The sequence below is a fragment of the Calonectris borealis genome, chromosome 1 (assembly GCF_964195595.1).
Source record: "Calonectris borealis chromosome 1, bCalBor7.hap1.2, whole genome shotgun sequence".
NCBI lineage: Eukaryota > Metazoa > Chordata > Aves > Procellariiformes > Procellariidae > Calonectris > Calonectris borealis.
In genome coordinates, this window is record NC_134312.1 from 71,125,421 (window position 1) to 71,145,523 (window position 20,103).

The window sequence follows — 20,103 nt, forward strand, 5'->3', positions numbered from 1 at the left end:
CTAGATCCCCTGCTGTGCTTCTGGGAGAAAAAAAAAAAAAGAAGAATCACCTCATGATGTCCTGGCAAATGGAAGCTATGGAGTTTTCCACCCCTTGAATTAGGAAAATGGCTTCTTACTTATCACAAAGTCATGAAAACCCCACCACGAGCAGGGCCCAAAGGCAGTCTGGGCTCAAAAAAGATCCATCTGTTCTTTATTTTTTACCCTATAGGCGCCACAGCCATCACTCAATGCAAATAAAGCGATGATGAGAAGTAGGCAATAGGAAGCTACCAGCTGGAACTGAATAAATATTTACAGATGTCCCAACATACCTAGCAAAAAGCCTACAAAAGTTGAATGTAGCAAGCTAGCGGGATCTGACCATGGTGAGAAAGAATTTTACAAAGAATTTGTGGCATTATCAATTAGTCTGGGCGCATCTCGACCGCATGTGCACGTGAACTACACCTACAACCAGCAATGGAGGTTGCTGTCCTCCCCAGCCTCTCTTCTCTCTCACCCAAACGTACTCCAGAACGTGCGACCTGCTGCTGCCTACAAACAGCTCACAGACGGTGCTGAAACCCTCAGCTAGATTGTAGGGAAACCCAAACCCAACACCATAATTCAATCCAGCTGCAAGCTCAGCGAGGCACCCAGCCCATCATCTGTGATCCAGCCTGTGCTCTGCTCCGCTGAGTGCCTGGGGGCACCGACAGGGTTGGCCCACAGCCCTACCACAGAATGAGTGGTAAAACATCACCCAAATTAAGAGAGAACATCTTACACAGAAGAAGAAAGAGAGCAGCCGTCACATTCTTGCATGTGGGAGATGCCTGCATCTTAAAAACCAAGCCTCTTTTGATTAGAGCTTGGCAAAAAAGCAAAAAAAAAAAAATCAGAGAAGGGAATTATTCTTACTAGATAATGTAAAAATGTTTACGCAATGGTTCCTAACAGTTCATCCCCATCAAGATTTCCTCCTTTCCTTCAAGTGCATATGCAGCCCCTCTGACTTCCGTTACCTTCTTAGGAAAGGGCGGATGAAAAGGAACTGCTTGAGCTGCCCTGGATGAGGTCCAGCCTCCAGGGCACTAACTCCGAAGGGAGCTCCTACCTGTGCGGTGCTTCAGAAGGAAGCAACGCCTCGGCAGGGCACAGGACGCCAGCAGCTGGCAGCGACCAGAGCTTACATTTGCCTGTTTTCAAAGCATGGGGAAGAGATTTTCAGGAGCAGGACCCCAGCGGTGCAGACTGTGCCCATCTAGCCCCTGCGCCTGATCGGCCAGGTTTCCATGCGTCGTGCTCAGCTCCTGGGGTTCCCACCGCCACTCTGCTGCCAGAGGGAGAGCTGTGCCACCAGAGCCCAACAGCTCCAGTTGAGCTGGTAATTTGACATATAGCACACTTCCATTGGGTGAGAGCACATCCTTTTAAAATGTTATTTAGCATAAGAGTTGTAAAAATATGTAATGCCTAGTGCAACAGCTCAAAGGCTGATCAGGCAAGATCTTTCTTTAAGATCAGGTCACTACTTCATACAGGAAACATGACTTTACTCGGAGGAGAGCTCTCATTCACTAATTAGCATTAGTGCTTTAATAAAGGAATATTTCAGTTTTAATCTGAGCCAAAGTCTCACCACTGTGTTACAGAAATGAATTTCGTTATTGGGAGTAGCATCCTATTCCAAATTAGTGAGCTGCAGACTACTCACTGCAATGAAAATGGCTTTCCTTTATAAGCATTTCTGCAAATGTCCAGCTTGGTTATTTATACTGTGCCTTTTGGAAACTCCTCATACATTTTTTCAACGGATTCATCATTTCCTTTTATTCAACGTTCAAACCTGATGTGAAGGGATTCTATTAATTGTTCAGAAGCATCTTCATTTTACCGATGGACGAAACTTTATACTATTCCTTTAAATACAGTTGCAATACTGAAGTGTAGCACCAACAAAAAAGGTGGCAAAGTTTGCCTTCCTTTGGCATAAATGGGAAAAAAATTATATCTAGGTATCATCACAGAGGGGAAAAAAGCTCATATTCCTGTGAACTATGACTCATTGAGTTTTTTTGTTTTGTTTTTAATTTATTTGTAAAGGAATCTTAACAGCCTTTTTTTTCTTTAGGAATTTTAAGGGTTGCAAAACTTCCTTCTCCTCCCAGTATTATTTTCCCTCAAGAGAAGAAAGAGCCTGCGAGCTGTTGCATTGGAGGTTGGCAGAACTGTAAGCTACCTTAAAAAAGCTGGTAGTTAAGCCGATGGCCACAACTCTTACTTTGTTACAGAGAAATAAATGGGCTATTGAGAGGTAGTATGGAAGTCACAAATCCATTAATAACATCTAGTTTGTCCTAACCATTCCCATCACCTTGAAGAATCACCTTTGCGCTCTCTATCAGCCATCAGCTTCAGACAAGATCATTGTATTACAGCTGCAGTCTGAACTCTATTTAGGGAAAAAGAAATATGTTAAAACAAGATTCATTTATAACTGTATCATTTAAGTTCTGTTTACCAACTGACTACAATAAGGATTTCAGAGTGTATGTTCTCTATAGGTTGCAGAAATGTTAATCAGTGACAAAACTGCATGACAGCATCAGAATTAAGACACATCTACAACTTGGTGAGAGAAGGGAAGAGGAGAAAAAAAAAAGAAAGAAAAAAATTGAAAATCACACTTTGTCAGGTCAGTTTTACAGTTTATGAAATGCCAGTTGTTCATTTTAGCACACCGCTAGTCTCAAATGGTGAAGGTACTGTCAATCAAAATACTCCTATAACAAGCAAGCTCTGGTCTTGTATTTAGGCACGGGAGTGAGAGAAGAGGTAGGGGGAAATAATCTCTGTTTTGGGAATATATTTAGACATAATAGAGTGGAAGAATAATGAAGAAATGAAAATATATGGTTTTGCACAACCACCTTGTAAGAAGAGAGTTATGTTAAGGGCTGGTTATAGCTCAAGTCGCCCAGGGACTCCTTTTGTCTCTTTCTGCGCTTTTGGCTCACAGCCCTTTTAGATGAGGAAAGCAACCGTGTGCCAGCGGTGCTCGTGTGTCCCGAGTGCTTCAGGTCCTTTAAAGATAGATGCAGGGTCACGGCCTTCATTCTCCAGGTTTGTATCTTTAAGAATCGTTTTGCATACCTTCAGTGTACGCATGGACTCTCAAGAGCCATTACAGAGGCTCAACTTTCAGTCAGAGCTTTGCATCTGCCCTCTTAAAAATCTAATTTCTCAAATGCTCATTGTCCCCTCCCCAAAATGAGTATTCCCAACTTAGGTTCCTCTTGAGAGCAAAACTTAGTGTCTTCCATGGCATAATCTTCAGCTAAAGCACTGTATCCTCCTATTAAACTTTTATCTTAAAACACAGTATTTTCTTGAATTGCCCAAAAATGCCACAACCTGTTTTTAGCAACCTGTAGACAAAGCGCCCAACACCTCTTTGAGCTGCAGTGCAGCTTTTGCCTCTTAATTGGCCAAGCTCTCATGACTACCATCACCTCTTCCTTTACTCTTGGGCACAACATTTGAATTTGAATGCTGGTGCCTCGTGTTTCACCCCTGTTAGATGAACCAGCATATCCATTTCCAGCACTAATAAGTTTAAATGAGTAGTGACAGTTTCCAGTCATGCAGAAACATAGGCAGACTCAGATGTCATTCTCAAAACGGTAACTGATTTGAGAGAGAGCATCACAGTCAAATTGCCAAAATACATACCCGTTTTTAAATGACTCATTAAAATCCAGGGTAGATCAAAGGGCCTGATAGCAAAAGGATTATTAGGAAAAAAAATCCACCGTATTTAATGTGTTAGCTAACATGTTAGAATCCCCAAGAAGATAAAGCAATTTTAGTTTCAAACAAAAGTATTCGTCTTTGTGAGAAAAGACAACTTATTATTAATTCAAGATAAAATCACGGTACTGGAGGTAAGCCAGTTTATTGTTTTCACAAGACTTAGCAGACTGAACTCAAGATAATAGAAGAATCCCAGGGTTTTGCAAAAGAGGGATAAAACCTACAAGCTTTGGTCTTCCAAGCGGCAGCACTGACATTCCCCACTCCAGACCACCATTTGCTACCACTGTCATAGCCCCACCTGGTATCATGGCTGGGGATTTAATTTTCCAGGGTCGTTGGAACAGTCATTTTGGTCTTCACTGTCTGGTAGCTAACAATACAGGTCTGCAGCCAGTGCAAAAGATCTGGAGACCGTAAAAATATAGAAACAAAAACTGTTTCTTTTGCTCCAGCCATACAGTGGATGCTATGAAAAACACAGGGTTCATAAGCAAGAAAACGAGTGGTGTACTTCCCATTGAACTGTTGGCCTTTACAGGGTTAAGTCCAGATAGAGCAAGAATTGCGTGGAAACACACTGAAGTGCCTCATGGCAGGGGAACCCTGGAGGCTCTCCTAACTCTCAACAGTCACATACTGAAGTTTTTACAGAGGTGAAATGATACCCCATATATGACCACCAGCCCATTCTGCTCATTCCCCAGTCAACAGCCCCCACTTCTTGATCTTCACAACACTTACCACCGCTAGTACACCTACCTTTACAGTGCCAATACTGCAATCGTGACAGCTGATTCTTCAGTCTAGCAAGCAACTGGAAATTGTTATGATTTCAATGGAGAAGAGTTTAGACAAGTTTACAGTAAAACTTGCTTAATTTTGTTTGAGACAATACCAAATGGTAAAACTGAGGATGAGCTGCTGCATTTCACTCATTAATTTCAGAAATTGTAAATAGGCAACCTTGCACGCAAGAGATCTCAGCTATTCATAAAATGAACAGCCCCAAACCCAAGATGTTAATCCTCACGTTTACTTCACCAGCGTGCAGGAAGTGCCCAAAATACATTATTTGTCATTAAGCACTCACATCAATCTCTGCATTTCCACCTCTCATCTGAAACGTACAGCTGAACAGAGTTAAATCAGAATCAACCTATATGAAACAATGTATTGCAGCACTTTCAGCGTATCTTCACTATATATAGTCTAAAGATGGCAGCATTTTAAGACTTCTTTGTAGTTCATACCCCAGTGACACACCAATGAGATGGAGCAATTCCTGAGGACTGCAGAAGGACAGTAAGGAACATTAAAGAGAGACAAGGGAGACCATTAGGTAGTTTTAGATCCTCTCTCTCTCTCTCTCTCTCTTTTTCTTAAAAAAAGCCCTTTCATCTCAGATGAACAGAGAGTTTGTCTTGCTTTATTTGCTTTTATGTCTGGAGTTAGACATTGCCCAGCAGAGTTTTCATGAAAACATAACGCTCGTTTAAAATAGTACACACTTCAAACAAAAGATGTGTCTCACACTAAGATGAACACACACAAAAAAAACACCCAAGAACGGCGACAAATTCTTTTAAATTGTTTCCAGATGATCTAAGTTTCTATTAATAAAACAAGCACATGAATTTTCTTGGGGTTTATTTTGGTTTTTTTCTTGTGGGTTGTTGTTTTTTTTTAATTTGAGATTTTGGGCCTCAATCTCACAAGCATTTAAATTAAACAACAGGCAGACAGACAAGTTGTCCCATTGCTATCAGTGGAAAAAATAAGTATTTATAAAATCAAGATTTTGATCCTGAATCAACCCTCTCCCCGCAGTTGAGGGCAACTCCCTCACAAACACCGCTACCAAGCTTTATCAGTAAATGTTTCCAACAGGGTTGAAGAATACCTTCAAACTGGTCAAGGTAGGTCTTAGGCAATTCTCGTAAGTTTTAAAACAAAAGGTTTCTGTTCACTACAACCAGTGAAGGGGAAGACGACTTTTTGCTAGGCCACAAACATTTGAGTACTACTGTACACCAGAGCCTACGCTCCATCAGATTCACAGTACATGCATTGTATCCTTGTCTGGAACATATCAACTGCTGAAGACATATGTACATTACCAGATGTGGTTTTTCTAGGCAAGACACTAGATCTATATGAAAACAAAACACACAGCTGTTGTAAAATTGGAAAGAAACTGAAAAACTACCTACGCAGGATACATACACATATTGTCTTAAAGGCGTAAATGAGAAAAAGCAAGAGAGGGCAAAAGTCTTGCCTTTTTTTTTCTGCCAGAGAAATGACTCGGTGCATTTCTAGAAACTCTAGGGGGAATATGTGTCCAGAGAGGAGGGTGCACATTTAGACCCAGAATACTAACCACATATGGTTTCTAACCAGTGAGTGCACTGCCTACAAAAAAAAAAGCTTCTGTACAACAAAAATGACCCCAAGCTCCAGATCTGCATCATTTTTAAGGTCAGTTGATCCCTGAAGGGATCACAGGGTAAGAACAGAGAAATATCTGGAAGCCTCCATTATTTTATGTCATCATGGCAACAACAGTGCCTCAGAACATCTCCTCATTACTGGAAGCAGTAGTCCCATGTAGGGAAGGCATGCAGGGAGCACATAAAGAGCAAGGTCATCTGTAAAATTACTATGCATTTTTCTTTATGTCCTAAAAAAGTCTCTGCGCTAAAGCTCTGTGAGGGAGGTTTTAAGACCAAGGAGGACTTTCATCACTTGTGACACATTCCCACACAGTCTTGTGGATTCAATTTACTAAACTGCCTGAAGTGACATCTGCAAATCTTGTTCAGTAGCAGCCACAAGGGAGACACGGCCATGGAGCAAATGTGTTATTGCTGGCACTATTGGGAGTACTAGCACCGCATGCATCTGGACATCCCAATCACTGTACAACACCATCTCCATGGTGTAGGAGGTAGGAAGGCCCTGAGTCTCTCAAATGTCAAGGTGAACCTATACAAGAACCTCCCCAACACTTCCATGGATTTCTCCCACAGGGTAATATAACCTTTAACTCTTAGAAACTGTTTTGCAGCCAAGTCTCTCAGTCTGCCATGTGAGCCAAAAATGATTATGCAGAGAAGTATATAGCGGTTCAGAAAGTGATCTGAGTTTATACAGTTTATACAGTGAAGCATGAAGAGAAAGAAGTACAGACTCTAGGATTATCTGCTTTTAGCCTAAGAGGTTTGGGGGAAAAAGGTCTATACACAAAGGAGGAAATCTGTACTGCATTTGCTATGTGCCAAAAAATACATATAAACACAAACAACAGTATCTAGAGGGTAGCACCACACAATTCAAACCACTAAAAATTCACTAATGAACTTAGTGAAAAATGCCAATATTTGCCAGAGGCAGGCAGTTTAAATTATTGTGTCTATCATGGACAGAGAGGAAGAACAAGAAATATGGTTTTCTGTTTCCCTACCAGAAATAGAAGGGCAGAAACTCTCCTCTTTCATACGTTCTGGAAGTCAAATTAGATGATGTAATGATCCCTTGTGGTTTTAAACAGGTTTTATAGATTATCTGACTTAAAAATAGACACAATGTTTAAATAATAAAATTCTCTTGAATTTGAATGCCTAGTACAACAAGCCTCCAGTCACTGGCTAAGATCTGGAGGAGCTATGACCATACAAGTATTTGTAATAAATCGAAGGGAAAATCTTAGCTAGATATTCTGAAATTGAAATTTTATCCCACTGACTCTATCTGTCTGAAAAGCAAACAGTATGTACTACCTTCTACATAGTCTGCTTTAGCTAGGTGCAGATCTCCAGAAGAGCATGCAGATGGGGAATGTGTCTACGGTGCAGACGCCACACCCAGGTTTGGGTACCAGACCCAGTCTAGCCATGGCAGCAAGGACCTCTGCCCTCAGCCAAGAGGCATGGAGTCCACCGTGTCCTGTGCACCTGTAGTCTGCTTCTGGTGCTGGGAGAGTACAGTTAAAATCAGCTTGGATATGCCTGCACTGTCCTGACATCTCTGCTGTAGGCACTCCTCTGAATAACTTAATTCAAAGCCTGTTACATACAATAACTGCCAGAGGTCACGCCGTCATGGTTCAGATGAGGACCTGAATTCATTAAGTGAACCAATATAAGCATTGCCTTTTTGCTCCCTTTTCAAGTAGAAGGCCAAAGGAGGAAGTACAGGAGAGATGTGTTGTCATCTCGTCAATGGGGTTGCTTCTTGTCAGCTACACCTGACACAGAAGGTTTAACTTGTCACAAGCACAAGCAAAACAACACAGCAAACCTCACCAACTTGTATGAACAGCCCGAAAGTCCATTGGAAATCACTTAATTCCGTGAGCCAGTGAGTACATGAACAATACGAACCAGATTACTTTGCTCATATGTTTTGACAACAGCAATTTCGTTTTATTTATTATGATAATTCATAAAGCACCATCAAGTACAGTGCAGAATCTCTTATAATTACAGTCTAGTAATGCAAAATCTTATTGAAGCACACCATTAATTCCTTGACAGTTAGGGAACGAGCCAAATACTTTGTGCAAATGAAGGATTAGCAAGGTTTCAACACACACATTTCCTTGCACTTAAATGTGCAAGGAGCAAACCTTATTAAAACAGCATTTCATATTATACTTTAAAATGATGGCCCCTTAGGCAGATTTTCTGTACTTCAAAAGATAGCTATTATACTACTATAAGTTACAGTCTAGGATAACAGAAAAAGAAATTCATATCAAATTGCTTACTGCTGTATGCAAGGAGCATAAAATAGTTGTTCTTTCCTACAGCCCTCAAGAAAACCCAGACTTTTATTCAAAATGAGGTATCACCAGTCTCACACAGTAAGGAGAGAACAGCTTTAACACAATGCTATGAATTGTCTTCCACTTTGCTACTGAAAATATTTTGAGCAGCTAAAGCAACATTTTCTGAACCTACCATCCAGCATTTGGGACATCTCCATATGGGCCTCAGGGTTATATTGCCTACCTCTGTTTAAACTGCTTCTATTTCTATGCAGAAGGACTTTGTGGTTGTACACTTTATGGTTGTTTTTAAAATAGGATTTCCCTAAAATTAAAAAATAAAAAAAGAAGGCTGGTGCCTTTTCTTCTTGCTGTTAAATGATGTCCAAAGTTGTCTGAAAATTTGCTTGCACATAATCATAAAGGACTGAATCAGTTCCCTACTTTGCATCATTTCTGTTTAGAAGTCCTTGCAGTGCAGCCACTATGAAATCATGCCGCCCATGATCCAGACTCGTGCAATCTCTAACGTGTTAACTGATTCAGGTCTTCATAATTAGAACTGATCCAGAAGCCATTAGGAAACATTCCTAGAAATTTAAATAAGCATTACACTAGATATTAAGACACGATTAGAAACAGATCACTTGTTATAGGCAGTTTGACAGCCCGACTTAGTAAACTAGAATCCCCTAAGAATCTCCAGAAATATCTAACAACAATATTCAAATCGAGATCTCATAACGAGCAATTAAGAATGCTGAAAGAACTCACAGGAGGTGTTGCGTTCTTCCAAACTTTTCCATCTTATCTCAGATGTTTACAGTAAAAAGAACACAGAAGTTTTCTTCAAAGCACAATTATTATCAATCCTCTCCAACATTCCAGCAGCACAATATTCTTCTTATAACGCAAACCAAGTAACCCCCTCAGATCCTCAGGAGACATTAGCAAAATAATTGTTCCCCCTCAGTGTTCCTTTGTTATTACTTTATTTTTTTCTTACCCTTATTACTTCAGGCAGAAATGACTCGGAGATATTATCATCAATTTACCAAAACAGAATTCCCCTGCATTTATTTTCTTTCAGGTTAAAATTTTACAATTGAATTGCACATTAGAGCTAAATCTAATGATTTTCTACCTGGCTAAAACTGATTGGTCCGCTAAGTCTTCAATTTAATTTTTCTCCCTCTCTCATTTTGCTAACTAGAAGAGAAATGAATCTACCTTCAAGCCTGTTGGAATCAATCTTCTTTTCTCTTTCTCACAATTTATAAGTCAGAGGCTTAAGAAGTGTTCATATCCCCTTTTAACAAGCTGGTTATGTGAGATAAGCCAAGAACATTAATAAAAATAGCTCAGCATTAAGTCATGGATGTTTTACAAAAGTAGACCTAAAAAAAAATCCTAAATGCTAATTGTGATTTATACCATGTCTCTTTTCCTATACTACCAATTATCAATCATCTCCAAAAGATCCCTCCTTTTATGTGCCAGTGTCACAAATGCAACTGCTGCCAGCTCATTCCTCATCAGGTGAGACGCTGCACAGCAGAGACCACCCCCCGGCTAGCCCTGTGACTTGTAAACGCTGGCATACAGCAGAAGAGGTTTTATTCTTTCCCAGTTATGGACTTTTAGTTTTGGGGGTTTTTTTTACTCTTTTTTTTTTTTAAAAAAAAAATAAAGAAGTCCTTCACAAAGATTTCATAGCTGGACGCACAGCTTCTCTCATCACAACTCTCCCAGACATTGTACCTCGGTACGGTCTGCACCATCACTTTTACCACCACCCTCAATGTCTCCAGTGTTCACGAAAACTGTATCTAGAACAACAATAATACAACCACCGGCACTGAAACTTTTATTACTCCAATTACAACAAAGCAGCTGGTTAGCATTTATATGATGCTTTATATCTTCAAAAGGCTGTATAAACATTTGCTAATTAAGCCTTACAGAACTCCTGAGAGACAGATACATTTTCTGGTTTATAAATAGGAAAACTGAGGCAAAGAGACAAAACAGCTGTCTCCAACATCAAGATCCTTAGATGATTTTAAAAAAGGGAATGGACATCTCTTTGGACAGTAAGAACTCTTAGAGTTATAAAAGTACAGCTTAAAATACTCCAAGAATCCAATGGGACATAAACTGTCATGCTCTGCACATCCGCCCCCTCCAAAAAAGTCAGAAAACACTTTCCCCGGGAAGACTTAGTTCACCGCTGCTCTAAGCTACTCGCCACTGTGGAGCACAAAACGCTGGACTGCACAGGCCAGTAGGACCATCTCATTTGCCAAATCCCCAACCTGGAAGTCCAAGACCGTCTGAAGGAGTCAAACTGTTGATAAACTGCACAAAACTGTGACTTCAATCAGTCACTGCCAAGACTGGGCCTCAACAGCAACTTGCTTCTCCTCCAGGGCTGTATTCTGTTCTGTCACTATTTAAGAAACATAGGAACACTACTTCTTCTTGCCTGTCAACATTTAGCTTTAATATAAAAAGTGAGAAAAACTGTAAATTCTAAGCAGAGGAGAAGAAATGCCACCACGTATTGAAGGCACTTCTGAGAATATCTTACATTCATATTCAATAAGACATTGATTGAACAGACTCTTTTGTGTATGTATTAGACACCTCACTCACATAAAGAAAACAAATGCCTACACGCACTCTAACACCTCCTATTCAGGTCTCGAGCTCTAGAACTGCTTGAAGTGAGCTTAGAATTATTGCCTAGACAAAATACACAGCGTTAAACCTTTAGAGAAGACATTACTTTTAAAGCCCTATCCCACAAAGACTTGACTACCCATATAATTTTACATACGAACAGAGATCAATGGATCGAAATGCCTTTCAGAAGACACTGGAATAAATACTACTGACACAAAAGGGGAAAAAGAGTTGATTTGTGAGAAAGGAACAACTTTAGTGCAATAAGCGGCATGAAGTGCATTCTGCGAAGCTGGAGATGGACCACTGTGCGCAACCAAAGAGTGAAGTAAAACAAAAAGAGGAAAATTAGGGGATAAATAAAGAAGGAGGAAGAAATAAAATAGGAGATTAAAGTTATATCAAGACTCAAGAGCAGGATGGACCAGAACATGGAAGACAGTGGAGGAACATGGCTCGGGCAAGTGGAGAAGGAAGGAAAACAGTAAGAGCTAACTCAGGGGCCAGGCTGAGCAGGAAGAACTGAGGCTGAAAGCAAGGCTCAAAACGCAGCAGTGCTTTAGCACAGGAGCAGCCATGAGAAGGGGAACTGTGAGCGCAACAGAGAAGCTGTGTTTGCTTCTCAGCAATGGCAGAACGTTCGTCACACAGCGGTGATTTACCTAATAGACATAAGGTACAAAGTCCAGATTCCTCACTCTGTCCTGCCCTCTGTATGTGAGATAGCACTAAGAGGCTAATTACCAGTTAGCCCGGATTTATTAGCCATAACGAAGTTTGCAGCTAAAATAGGAATGGACTCCACCCTCCTACCTCCCAGCCCTCTGCCCTCACCCCTGGACAATTCTTTATCCCTAAATACAGGAAGAGAAGGAAACAGAAGAGATGAAACATTACACTAAGGTTGCAAGAGCATGGGAAGAATTGCAAAGCAATACATAATGCTAGAAGTGGAGAAGAGAATAAGTAATTCCAGTTCGGGAAAAGTGAGCCTGAGACGACACTGAAGTAAAAGAAGAAGAAAAATGTGTATTTAAATACACAGCCTGCCACCCAATTCTGAATGTGAAACATAGATGTATATTTAGATCTCCAACTGAAGGCAGTATAATGCACTCCCTGGTTCTCAAGACACATTGTGCAAAGCTGTAAATTACTTTAGAGGCACATCTATAAATGGCTGACTGTTCCATGCCATTTTTAAAATGGCACGGAAGATCATCAAGCTGAATTTTATTACAACTTGATATCACAAACTCCTCATGATGTAACTCAATTTCCTTGCATAGTCCTTGCTATACCATTGTCATATGCACTCAGTTACAGTGAAGAACTTGACACACAAGGTGAATGTCTCACTCTTTGTGAGACAGAATTTTTTCTTTGTGAGAAAGGTCTCACGTTCACATGCTCACAGTAATAGAACTGCACATTCAAAATATTTTTATAATGTACACTGGGATTCCCAAAGGCACTGAACTCTTACCAAATCCCTGTATCAACCAGATACCTAACTCCCTGAAACACCAAGTGTTAAATCAAATGGATTAGAAAAAGAAAGCTTTCTCAAGGCTAATTACTCCAAATTATGTTTTACACTGGAAACAAAGAGATCTTTGACTCAGGAAATAGAGAAGACGACACCTCAGACACACTGTGAAAGCAAGCAAAAAGAGCAGCGGCATGGGAAGAAGGAAGAGTACATCAGAACGAAGAGCAGAGCCCTCAGTCGTCATGAAAGGAGCATTCAGCGGGCTGAATTAACATTAAGCCCTCTCAACCACCCATGAATGAAAGTGCTCATTAAGCAAAGTTCACATTTCAGGTGAAAGACAAATCACTAGAAGCATTAAGCAAACAAATCACAGTGATGTCAAATTGTACCTAAAGTTAAAACATTGACAAAATTGGAATAATCTTGTATCTCACCAGGTATCTGCAAGTATTGAAGAGCAAATGGACTTCTGTGATCTCGTGTATTTCTCATGTTTTTTAGATCAAGTTTTATGCAGCTGATTTGAGGGGTATGTTAAATATCGTTTCCCTTTCCTAATGGGTCTGGACCTATATTAATGAACAGCCAAAAGGTACTGCTAACATCTGACTTTCAGCTTCTCTCTGCACTTGAGCCATGCACTTGAGGAAGGCAAGGGGGAGGAGAAGGGAGCACTGATGGCAGAAGCAGCGAGCCTAGTGCCTGCTTTTCTACTTGGTCAAATCTTTAAAAACACTTTTTCATGCAGGAGCAGAAATCAAAGTAATACACACAAATCCCCATGAGTCATCCCTTTATTTTCCAGTTACAAACATTCCTGAGCTACAGACATTAAGGCTCGCAGTGATACTCTTGCAGTAGGTTAAGTCTGAAGCATCCAGCAAATTCCAGCCCCCTGCCCAAGAACCAGCTACAGCAGCTTCACAATTAAGTCATCACCTGAACACAGCTCCTCTGTGCTCATGGAAGGGTTGAAAGATGTTCCCTTACCTGCAGTGGTAATCTATAAAATCCAGAAAATCCACAAACGGTAACATTTGGGATTATTAAAAGATAAATCCTCTATCTTATGTAAAACCAATGCATTCTTGAAAAGAAAAAAAAAACGTTACCTGTACAAAGCCTACTTTAAGTTACTGAACATCCATAATACCTACTCTCACTCAACAGATACCATTCTTAAAACCGTGAGTTTTTTCTAAATATTCTGTTGAAATACTCAAAGGTTTCACAGTATTACAGGACAACGGGTTCATCATTTCACAACCCAGGGTTTTATAGCAGGTTTGGGGTTTTTTTTCCTCTGTAGTTTTATAGAGAACGTAGCAATTTCCATGGCTGGTCAAAATGCCAACTTGAGTCAAGCTTTAAGAACAAATGAAAGTAGAATGCCCTGTCACACCATCAGTAATGAAGATGCCTGTTATGCGTCAGAAAACTACACAACAGAAAACCCCACAGAAATGGATAACTTAAGGAGAGATGCACAGATTCCACAGAAAATACTAACCCTGCACCATTGAAGCTAGAGACATCTGCTAACTTTGAATAAGCAGAATGCATAAGGTTGCTGAAGTCTATTCAGAAAAAGACAAAGGTAATAAATACAAAGAGAATAATTTGTAATTTGCTATTTCCACTTTAGATCTCAATCCTGAGCAGATTCACAGCATGAGTAACTTTAATTACCTACACAGTGGCATAGAGAGGGAATGGAAAAAAGGACTGAAAGCGTTCAACTAGCACTATTCAAGGCCCTGAGTTGGCTAATATTTAAAAATTTTACTAAAACTGACATTACAGAGTAAAGACAAAGGCATGCGTTAGGGATTGTGGGCTCATGGTCACAGCTCAAAATGAAAACGTGTCCTCAAAAGCTAACGTTAACGTTTTCATTTGTAACTGATTCATTTTTTGTCCCCCCAGTGTCCATGACATGCAATTAAAAACAAGAAATCCCTCCCCACGAAACAGATGTGAAGGTTGCTTCTTCCCACATCACCGTGGCCTTTCCAAGAAGGCTGTGACTAACCTCGCCAGGCAACACGCAGGATTATGTAGGATCTCTGAGTATCAAATGCTATAAAAGACACCTTGTCTTACCTTGCCATTTCAGTGAATGAAGAGCTCTGTTTTGTAAACAGTTACGCAAATGCCTTTCTACACACACACCAAATAGTCTCACTGACTTAGATGAAACTTTAAATGACTTTATACCCAAGTTCATCTACGGGCACAACAGGGAGAAACCCAGCAGTCACTCAGGACTGCAGTAACAACTGCAGTTCCTGGCAAAATGTAGAATTCAGATGACAGCAATCATCTAACCCAACACCTAGGGTGGGAAACTGAAATTAGTAGGTATCAGGGTTAAACCAAGGTCTATACAAAACTGTGAGAAAAATCCGAGTGTTGGATGAATAAATCGATGGATGAATCAGAGTCTAACTCTGGAGTTGAGATAAAATGGCAGCATTTACAGCTCTCCCTGAAAGCAAGAATTCTAGTTTCTGGTAATGCAAGGCATTTAATATTGGAAAAAGAAGAGAACTAGCACTGAAAACAAGAAATCAGCCTCTTAGTCCTTTTCTGTTTTTCCAATGTGAAAATTCAATATATATAACTGCACTGTTAGTTTAGTTACCAACGGTATTTTTAGTGGCTTACAGTTTTAACAGGTATTGTGTAAATATGGCCCTACTATGAGGAAAAAGGGTATTTCAGGCATCATGCTGCTCTCTGTACCACAAAACAAATACTGAGGCTTCAAAATCAGTTAAAAGCCATCTAGTCATGAGCTGTTGATAGCTTCCTTGGGAACCCAGCTCAGGACTAGAACGATGAAAACTCTCGTGAACATGAAAACTCCCCCTATGGACAAAGGGGACACAGAACCAAATGCTGTTAAGTGAGAAAGCAAGAAGAATTCCTGGTTTGAAAGGAAATGTGAGAAACAGACCTATCCACATGCAGAAAACACTCACACAAGCAAAGCACCTTTCCAATTCTCTTTGAATGGAGATACTAAGATCGGGCCACACACACTGTACCGTAAGCGACACAGCTCCGAGGCGTTAACGTCTTTTCTTTCTGACCACCAGCCCCGCAGCAGAGAAAAGAGTCTGGAGGGGTCACAGACCAAAGGGCTCAATTTTTCTGTCTGGCACAGCTGAAAGCTGTGTCTTCAAGGAAATCTCATACCTTTGACCAGTCATTCACCGTTTGAGAAGACAGAGTGATGCAGGAATTGTAATTAGGAGTATAAGAGCAACAAGTGCTAAACACTGAAATCAAAGTTAGCAAGCCCTTTATCAGTGCAGCCTTCATTGTACGGACTTGAAATCTTCTGTTACCTCACTGCAGTAGCTGAAGAAAAAAGTTCTTACATATTTAATCTATTTTGACCCTCAGGGAACCAATTATTCGACTTCAGATGTTTAGATTTTAATAGGCTTTTACCCACAGGGGGAAAAATGCAGCAGTTAATGTGACTGACTTGCCATTTACAGCTAGACTACGGACAGAAAGAAAATCAATCGTATCTCACGAATTTATTGTCACCAAGTGCAAAACTTCTGTATTTTTTTCTGTCCATGCATTTCACAGCAGAAGTAAGTATCTTTAGATCAATCTTACCCTCTCTATTATCACTATATATAACCCGGCACCTAATCACTATTGGGTGTTGTTGCTTGTGAAGTGTTACCTCCTTTCAATTAAATCTAATGGGATGCTTTGGCTGCTTTCAAAATTACACACAATCAGAAACATTCTTTCTGAGCAACGAGAAGGCATAACTCAATACTGCAGCCATTATGAGTATGTGACAATACAAGCCAGTTGGACAAATAAAGTCCAAAGCCACTTATATTTCCACAGCCTCCCCTAGTAAAAGCCCCAACCTGCTTCCATGGAGCCTTGAGCACAGTATCTCATTACCTGACGATACCCGTATGCTAATAACGCTACACTCACTGTGAACTGTGAATGAAGATGAGATACGCTGCATCTCCCTTACACCCTGGAAACCTTGTAAGCTCTTTGCAGCCCCCACAGCTCACTGAGAGGAAACGACCGACCCATTTCAGGCCCGGCCCAGGAGAGGACCACTTCTCAGAGGCTACGGGTTGCAGCATTTCCATGGGTACTCCATGGAAAGGAGACCAGTCACACAATGCTGATTCAGTATTTCCAGTTGCTAACAACAAAAATGGACATTTTTATGTTTTCCCACATAAGCAATTTTTGTAGCTGACATACAGACTTTGCACAATCACAAACGAGAAGAAAGAGAGTCAATAGGAAGGGAGGAGGACCACATTTTTGATGATGGAGAGGCACAATTAAAATATTGTCTACACTGCAAAGACACACGAGATCCAGCAGTTGGTTAATATTTCAGCAGACACAACACAAAGCAGTAATACTTTTATCTTCAGTACTTCACTTTAAGTAAACAAAGCAGACTCCACCAAAGGTCATACTGCTGCATGTCTATAACTCTGGGGATACAAGACCCACGAGCCAAGGGAAAGCACAATTTTGGGTGGGAGGGTTGGTTCCCAAACAACATCCTCAAGAAAAACTTGTTCCACCCTTCTTCTATTGCCTGCTACTAGCTGGCTTGAAACTAAAGTGGAAGCTGCAACGTCTCACTTTTCACTCACAATGCAGACCTACTGAGGTTACGGGGGGCAGGAGCACCTTAGAACATGCCGCAAAATGCCACAAACCCGTTTTCCACTGTGTGCCCAGGTCGTCCTTCATGCACCGGCATGATGTGTAAGGGAGCGCATGTCATGGCGATGAGAGGGGCAGAAAGAATGCCAGGGAAAGTTAGCAGATAGAGGGAAAGAGCTGAAGCGGAGGAGAAGAAAGACAGCCGGGCAGAGCACCAAAGAAACACGGGCATGCAACAGGATTATCCCACCCGAAAGCACCCTTCGCCAGCTACCAGCAATACACACCACCTTTGGAAAAGCCAGCTTAACCGCCGGGGAAAAAATGCCACAAGAAGGAGAGAAAGCCAGGTCACCCGGTAGATGAGACAGGAGGAGGAGGAGGAGGTGGGCACGGGCACCGACGCTGCCCTTCCCGGGCAGCGGGCATCCTCACCCGGCGCCCGGGCCGCCCCCGGGGCCGCGGCGCGCTGCCGGTGGGAGCCCGGTGGGCAAGGTGCGAGCAGGTGTGGCGGCGGCGGCTCGCGTTACCGCAAGGGGGAAGAAAAATATACATACACACGTACACACACGGAGAGCTCTCTGTACATAAAGCCACGGCGGCGGGGAAAGGCTGCAGCAGCAAGCGCGGTCCCCAGCCGCGGCGGCAGAGTCGCGCACAGCCCGGGGGCCCGGCAGGGAGTTTTCCAGCGGCCCCTGCCCGAGCGGAGGGCGGCGGCAGCGCCCGCCCGGCCCGCGCCGGCGGGACCGGGGGAGGCTGGGGCTAATGCCCCGCGATTCGCCATGTTACGAAGCCGGGCGTTTGCCCGGGCGGCTTTTAGGGTCGCGGAACAAAAGGGGGGGCTCGGCGACCGGGGGAAATCCCGCCCCGCCAGCCCCTTACCTTCCCGGGCGTCCTCCTCCCGCGGGTGCGCCGCGCAGCTCCCGCTCCGGGGCGCGGCGGCGGCCGCGGAGCTCCGCGCGGGGCGGCCGGGGCTCCCCGCCGCCGCCGGGCTCCGGGCAGGGGCGGGCGCGGGGTCTCCGCTCTGCGCCGCCAACAAAGTGCCGGAGCGGCGCGGGGAGGGCGCCGGTCAGCGGGAGCCGGTCAGCCGGAGCGGCGGCGGAGCGGAGCGGAGCTCCCTCTGCCGGCCCGCCGCCCCGCCCCGGCCCCGGCCCCGCCGCCCCACACCAGCCCCATCCCGCGGCCGGGGCGGGCCCGCGGCGGGGCAGCGCGGAGCCCCGCGCCGGCGCAGCGCGGAGCCCCGCGCCGGCGGTGCTGGCGCCCAACGCCGTGCGGGCTCTGCGCGCTGGCGGGGGCGCGGGGCCGCCTCTCCTCTCCTCCCGCACCCTGTTGCGCTTTACCAGGCACTCGCGAAATGCAGAGGTACTAAAAGCAGCTCCCCGGAGCTGGGCTGAAATACGGGAGTTGTTCAAAGTGATCGTAAGCGTTCACCAAAAAAAAAACCAAAAAAAAGAAGAAGGAAAAAAGCCACACGCAAAACCCACCAAGACTCCGAACCCAAATCCTTCCCCGAAGAAGTAGGTGTATCTTTGGAACGAGTCAGCTACGAGAACAAAAGTCTCCCGTCCTCACTCGAAATCCCGGATGAAATCTCCCAGCTGTTTATGTTGTTTCCATCTGGCACCACATTCCTCCTGACCCTGACAACTTACACGTGGCTTTCACTCAGCACAGGGGAATAGTCCCACGCACAGACGCTATTGGCATGCTTACAGGTAGCCAAAGTCCTGACGCTCCGTTGTTGCCACGCGATTTCTATAATGAGCCACTTCCACTCCTAAAATCGGGCTGTTCCCTGAGAATCTCAGTTTTCACTGATTTCACTTTCAAAAAAGTTTTTGTCTTTTGTGACTCCAGAGAAAAGCTAGAAAACATAAATCTTTCAACAGCATCAGACAGATGAAAAGAATCCCCCTTCAGATAGTATATAGGAGAGCTAATCTGATTTTTGAGGTTCCATTCCTGATTTTTGATAGGATTGAATTGCCAATCCTGAAAGACTTACAAACCTGCTTAATTATGTTCCTGAGCCTCCTTCCAGGCTTCACCAAGATTCCTCGCGAAGATCAAAATCAGATCTAGACCAAACACATAGCCATTTCCAGGACTGAGCCACAGTTATCCAAACATAGCAACAGGTCCTTTATGCTACAAAGTTTCTGTGATTCCAGGCCCTCTTCAAGAAACCCACAGAGGAAAAGTATAAACTAATGAAAGAGCAGCTGCTTGCTGAAATTTCCACTCAGTTCCAAGAAATGAGTCTTGGCAGGTCCTTGCTTTTTATAACACTCCGTGACTCATTTGCAGAGGCAGGTGAAGTCAGAGCCATCACTGCCAGAGTCGTGCCCCTGATGGCTTCTCAAGGAAGGACACAGATTTTCCCAAACACTTTTGAAAAAAGAAGAAAGGAAGACATCGCTCAGCTACTGTTTGCAGTGGTTCGGTCACTAAATCTCTGCTAAAGTGATGCTAGTCCATGCTTGACCTGGTGTTTTCCAGCAAATCTTCCCAAGAATAAGGTCTGAGCTCTGCAAATTGTGTTATTTTGCCAGGTCCTGGGCAGGTTCAGAGCTGAAGGCAGCAGGCAGCACGGAGGCACGAGGCTCACTGCAGGCTCCCCTGAACCAGACAGGAGACAGTAACCGGAGCTTGCAGATCAGGCAGGGAGAGG

General features: G+C 43.0%; 1 protein-coding gene across 1 annotated transcript in view; it reads right to left on the reverse strand.

The window, feature by feature from the left end:
• EPS8 (EGFR pathway substrate 8, signaling adaptor) overlaps positions 1-18,425 on the reverse strand; it is a 139,730-nt gene extending 121,305 nt beyond the window's left edge. The window contains exon 1 of the mRNA XM_075159999.1: positions 18,315-18,425. The gene's annotated coding sequence lies outside the window, so the exon portion shown is untranslated. The remainder of the gene's footprint in view (positions 1-18,314) is intronic.
• Between the last annotated feature and the right edge of the window lie 1,678 nt (positions 18,426-20,103).